The sequence below is a fragment of the Gossypium hirsutum genome, chromosome A13 (assembly GCF_007990345.1).
Source record: "Gossypium hirsutum isolate 1008001.06 chromosome A13, Gossypium_hirsutum_v2.1, whole genome shotgun sequence".
Classification (NCBI taxonomy): domain Eukaryota; kingdom Viridiplantae; phylum Streptophyta; class Magnoliopsida; order Malvales; family Malvaceae; genus Gossypium; species Gossypium hirsutum.
Window position 1 is genome coordinate 21,433,648 of NC_053436.1, and position 7,012 is coordinate 21,440,659.

Below are 7,012 nucleotides of genomic sequence, written 5' to 3' on the forward strand. Positions count from 1 at the left end.
TAAACAACTTTTACTAGGTAGGTTTTCATGGAAATGGCTTAAAGGGCCATTTTGTAAAAAGTATAAAATATGTGGTAGAAATGTGAAATAGAGGAAAATATGGGCTGGTATGAGCTTAGGACACATTCAGCTAGGCATGGGTAACCAACGAATTTCATGCATTCCATCACACGAGTCTAGGGACTAATTTGTAAAAATGTGAAATATTGGGGCAAAATGGTTATTTTGCCAATGGGTAAAATTTAGGTCCGAAACGAATAGTATGAAGTATCAATAATTTATTTTTACTGATATAGACCCCAAGGAACCAATTTTGGAGGTCGACCGTGGAAAACGAAAGGTTTCGAAATAACCGAAATACGAAACCGAAACAATTACCAGGTAAGTTCGTGTAACTCGAAGTAAACTTTAAATATACTTGAAAATGTATATTCTTAAATGTATGCTAATTTAGATATTGATTGCATGACAATCCATGAAATGTGTTAGTGTAAAATAAAAAAGATGACAATTGTCCCGATTGAATGAAAATGAAAGATTCGATCGGTAAATTCTTGTTTACATGACATGAGGTCCTGCATGTGTGGCAGAAAGGGATTTACCCCGGACAGGTAATCCAACGATCTCAGTATAGTAAGGATCTAGCCCAAATGGGTGTTCCTTAAGTGATCGAACCTCCCGATAATATATGCGCATTGTGGATTTAGCCCGGATGGGTAATACGGTTAATGACTAAAATTAGCCTGGACTGGCATTTCAGATCTGAGCGTATTGGAGTAATTGTCGTTGTAAGGGATTTAGCCTGGAATGGTAATCTCGAAAATATTCCTTGAATTTATGTTATGAGAGATTTAACCTGGATTGATAATCCCGCCGTAAGAGTGAGGTTCACGGGAGTGTATATTTAAAATGGTCACTAGCATGACTTGACAGTAAACGAGATACCCATCGAGATTTTCGAGAAACTCAACGGGGCTATAATGAGAAACGAGAACGGAAATGTTTGAATTGATGAGCTCACTTAAGATTAATGTTATATTGCTTGAGAGGAAACTAAATTGATGATTGAATGTATGTAATAGGGGATTTATACTATGCATTTTTGGCATTAATATATTTTATGGTTGTATTCTAAAAAACCGGTAAGTTTACCTTTTTGTTACCTGAACTTACTAAGCATGTTATTGCTTACCCCCTTTCCTTTCCCTGTTTTACAGAGCTCGTAGACTCGTGAAGATTGGAAGATGATTGGAGTATCATCAACACTATCAGCTTATCTTGCTTTGGTATATAGATAACTTTACTTTGTCACAATGGCATGTATAGGTTTTTGGTTATTTTGTTATATGTGTCATTGGTTAGCCAACGTAAGGGCTTGAATGATATACCTATTCATTTTGTATATGGCCATAAGACATGGCTCATTTTGATGTAGGTTGTAACTTACTGATTGTGCATGTTGGTGTTTAAATGTTCATGAGATGGTTAAATGTGGTATATCATAAGTGGACATGTGGAATGTGGCCAAATCACTTGGAGATGGCTAGGTTATAATTGGCAATGAGTTATAAAATGAGCCAAGTCTAAATGTGTTTGATGATATGGTAATCCTTAATACAAAGAGGATAATCTAGCATATATAAAACCAATGAGATGAGGTTAACATGCAATAGACCATTGAAGGTAGTCATTGGGCATATTTAGGCCCTATTAAATACCATAGAAGTTCACAGATGTGTGTGGATGTTGAGGGTGACCATTGGCTTGGATTGTAGCCTCCAAAAAGGTCCACACGGGTAAACACACAAGCGTGTGTCTAGGCCGTGTGTGACACACGGTCAGTTCCATAGGCGTGTGGTACGGCCGTGTGTCCCCTGCATCTAAAATTTTAGGGTCAGTATGTATGGTAGTAAACACATGCGCAGAGACACGACCGTGTGTCTCAACCGTGTGGAGGACATGGCCTAACACACGGGTGTGTATCTTGGCCGTGTGCCCCTAAATGCATGATGACGTCATAAACAGAATGCTCAGGTTTTTGGACACTGGCGACGACACAAGCGTGTCTAGGCCGTGTGAAGGACACGGGCGTGTGCTCGGCCGTGTGAAAACCTTATAGGTTCAAAATGGAAAATAAATTCAAATAATTCCACACGAGTAAGGGACACGGGCGTGTCCCAAGCACACGGGCGTGTGCATTGCCTCCACACGGGTGTGTGAGGCTTAAACCTAGGAATTTTCCTAAAATTTTCTTAAGCTCTTGGTTTAGTCCTGGACCATTCTTAATGCATGTTTTAGGTCTCGTAGGCCCATAATAGGGACACTATGGATATGTTTGATTGGTTTTAATTTGGAATGAAATTTTATAGCCTGTGATTTTTCGAAAATGTCATGTTTGTGTATGGTAATGCCCCGTACCTTGTCCCGATCTCGGGTACGGGTAAGGGGTGTTACAAAATTTATTTATTTATTCATAGTTAAAATAAATAGAAAATAATTACATATTTACTACAATATGAGAACATTTCCCAACAATCTCTCACTTGCCCTAGTGAAGTAAATGTGTCATGTTTCGCATTCCCATATCCTCGACGTGTTTGTTAAAACTCCTAGTTACAAAAGTCTTAGTGAATGGATCCACAAGGATATTTTTAGAAGCTACTTTCATCATATCTACAATTCGTTTGGATACTTCTGATCAATGTGTTTCGTCCTCTTGTCGCTTCTCATTTCCTTGGTATTAGCTTTCTCCATACCAAAAATGAATTCAAGATTGGTGAAGAACTTTGGAAGACATATTGCTTCTTTCGTTGCCTCAGAAGTAGCCACATACTAGGCCTCCATAGTAGAGTTAGCAGCACAAGTTTTTTTTACATTTCTTCATACTATGACTCCACGGCCTAGAAAAAATACATTTTCTGACATCGATTTCCTTAAATCCTTACATGTTTAGAAGCCTGAGTCTGTGTATACAGTAAGAGTAAGGTTCTCCCCAAAATACACGAACATATAATCCCTGGTTCTTTTAAGATACCTTAATATATGCTTTACAGCTTGCTAATGCTTGAGACCTGGGTTTGCCTAATATTGACCTAACCATTCCTACTGCGAAACAGATATCTGGACATGTGTAAAGCATCGCATACATAAGGCTTCCAACTACTGAAGCATATGGAACCTTACTCATATACTCTATTTCTTTCGTTGTCTTCAGACAGTCAACTAAAGAAAGATGAAAACCTGATGTAGTCGACTAAACGCTTGGCTTCGTATCGGTCATTGCAAAATGTTCCAGTACCTTATCGATGTATGAAGATTGAGATAGAGTTATCGTTTAATTCTTTTGATCCTTAAGGATTCACATTCCAAGAATATAACTAGCTTCACCAAAATCCTTCATGCTAAACTGTTGAGCTAACCATATTTTAACCGATTATAATTCTTCTACATTGTTTTCGGTAAGTAAAATATTATTGAAATATAAAATGAAGAATACCACCTTTTTGTCTTTTATACATTTATAAACACAAGGTTCATCAACGTTTTGCTTAAATCCAAAAGTGTTAATCGTTTGATAAAATCTTTTATTCTATGAACAGGATGTCTGGTTAAGTCCATAAATGGATCTTAACAGTTTGCAAACTTTCTGCTCCTTTCCTTTGACAACATAGTCAGTGGGTTGGGCCATGTAAATGGTCTTACCAAGATTTTCATTCAATAATACTACCTTTGACACACGTATGCAGAGAGATAAACTTTTTTATCATCCAAAACCTCCATATTCTTCTTAACAGAAGCCATGATTTTCTATGCACATCTGCAGCCTCGCATTGCACTTTTCACCTCAAACTTCTCTAATCGAGATTTAACCATATGAAAGTTTACCCTGTTCTTAATGTTGTATCACTTCACTACAGCGAAAAAACTATCTTTAGTGGAAAACTCCTTCCCTACTTCCAAATCTCCTAAATCCAACAAGGAACTCATGTGGCCTGACCTCTTATGTGGTAGTTCTACAAACTCTAACCCATCCTTTGTCGATACGTCCATATTATGCATGTGGGTTGGAGGTGAGTACGCCCTGACCATAGATCTTCTTCAACATCTTCATCGGGATCTTCATATCCTTCACCATCTTTTAGTTCAGTTGGAACAGACAATGGTTCAAAAAATAATGTAAATTCTGAACCATAGGCACCAGGTTCCCAGATTAAACCAGCATCGGATTCACTGTCGTCTTCATTCTAAGATCCACCCACATGTGTCGAGTTGGATGTCCCCTCGTTGGTGGATGCCGTAAGGGGTACGTCATCCCTCATCGTGTAGTTGTCAAAACATTCAAAATCATTTGTCAATAACCAACCACTGGAAGTTGATTCCATTCCCTTGTAAGAGTTCCCAGTATTAAACACCGGTTAACTGAAGTTCAAATCAATAACACTAATTGAGTGTTATGCATGGGTTGTGTATTACGCCCTACCACCCAACCCGACTATTCGGTGTTTTACTTGTCATGGTTGAAATGGAGGGTTGAGACAGATGGGTGTCTTCCCATTGATGATTTTGGGATATCATAATGGGAAGTTCCTAACAACGTGGTGAATCCACCACATAATTGTGTCGTTGGACTATCGACATGTTATTCCGTTCTGGCATCTCGAACATGAACAAATGTCGACGTCTGGGTGTCTTGGTCTGGCATTGAAAATTTGACATACCTCAAGAAATGGTGATCTACTGTCTAGATGAGTCTGCACCACCGTCACCAACCTCTTCGCACTTCTGATATTGAAAACGTCATATCTGATGGGGTTATCCGAATCACAAAATCGATATTTAAGGGACGATACTCTCAGCTAGTTGGGTCTAACGATTTTCCGCTCAATTCTTGTTCATAGTTCTAGCAATTGTATGTTCTGGTTAAAAGTCAGTCGCACTGTGTTCTCTAATAAAAAATGACCATATTCTCGGTGTCACGCACTTCACTGTCATAATAAATAATAGCATTATTTCGTCCATTAATTTTCAACCAAATAATCTATCGGGAGATATTTGAAACAAAAACATCATGCAAAAAATGAATGCTGCAATTAAAAATGAACAACAAAAATCAATGCATACTTTTACCCAAATTGTGTCATTGCTCCAACTTATAAGCACTCCACAAACTTCTCTTTTTCTAATCTCCTTAGCAAGTTTTTATTGGCTCGTAAATGGCTTATACCACTCGATCCTGAAATATGTTGCATTTATAGTTAAGGATGAACTCCAAGTTCATTCTGAAAATTTTCCTCGGCTTGTGGGGGGTTGAAATTTGTAGAGGGAAAAAGCTCCAAGCAGGATGCATTGACAGCAAAAGTACTGAAAGCTCGTCCAGCTGGAAGCTATTTCAGCTGACATGGCACTGAAAACGCTTCCACTAGACATGCTTCCAATCCTTTTGCTAAAAAGGCATCTTGCTTGGAAAGTTCCCTTTACAAATTCCAACCCTTACTTGGGACAAAAAACACATCATATATCTCAGGAATCCTGAGATATATTTTTAAAACCCATCTCGTCAATATCAATACACTGTCATAAATAATTTACTAAAATATCGGATCAAACTAGTATAAAAATGTGCAAAAAATTTAAAAATAATATTTCATTCTAAACGAGTACTCCAAGTTTTGATGAAAATATGATGTTTTTAAATTTCGAATGCAATAAATTATTTAAAACCTTAAACAACCCTATCTAAAAAAACCTAACCTTAAACCATAAAATAAAAAACCCTAACCCTAATAAAGAAGACCATAAAGTTGAGAAATGCACGAGGAAAACGTTTCCAGTTGGAAGCTTTTTCAATACATCTCTCAGAAATGGCGTCCACCTAGGAGCGTTTTCTTCCCACTAGACTGAAAATGCGTTTATGTGGAACCGCTTTCAAAAAATCGACCTATTTTTGTAATTATTCCAGAAAAAGACCTAATTTGGTAAAAAAATAAAAAAAACAGCATTTTTTTTGGTAATTTCGTCAACAAAACCGTTAGTTTAAAGAAATTTAGAAAAATTGTAAAAGAAATTTAATTTGATTTTAATAATATATATTTTTGAAATTTTAAACAATATCTTTAAATCTCTTTTACAAAATTAACATAAAATAATTCAAATTTAGATTTGAATAATTAATTTTTATATTTAATTATATGAATATATTTAAATAATTTTTTTACATTTAAAGTATTTTAAAAGTTTTCACACTTTTTTCTATATTTAATTAATTTTTGATATCATATGCTCGTGAATACTGAATATGCATGTATATATTTTTATTATTTAATAAAATAAGTTTATTTTGTAATTGTTATTAAAAATAATTAGTATAAATAATATTTTAAAATTTTATAACGCAAGTGCATGTATTGATCAACTAATAAAGTGATAAAAAGATATATATATATTTTATATATGTTGTAATCTCCCTAATCTGGCCAAGGCGTTATGGTCAAATTTTGAAGGTTGTATTGATTACCGAAATGGCCTAAATTAAAATTTAGTATTTCCAATGTACTTTTTAAACCATTTGCTTATTTGCTCAAACTTAGTGAAATAGAACATTTCTCTTAATTTTGCAAAAATATGTTAATTTTAGAAATCAATTGATTTTAGTATTGCATGGGTAAAAATTAATAATTTTGAAAACTAAGTTGAATTTTATTAAAAACTTATTTTCAGTATTGCAACGAAAAAGTGTGATATTGGCATATGTTTTTTTAAAGATAATGTTTCATGCATAACCATTCTAAATACCACTTTAAGCAGTTTTAAAATTTTTAATGTCATGTAATAAGAAAAATCCCAAATTAAAAACTCGTGCCACCATCCAACAAAATTAATATATTCCTAAATAACGAAATCATAAAAATAAGTTTGAAGTACTTTTTATTTAAAATTTATCCGAGACGAACCCTTCGAATGCTGAGTACAAGTCCTAACCTCGGGGGTTATCTATAAAAACAATAAACTAAGG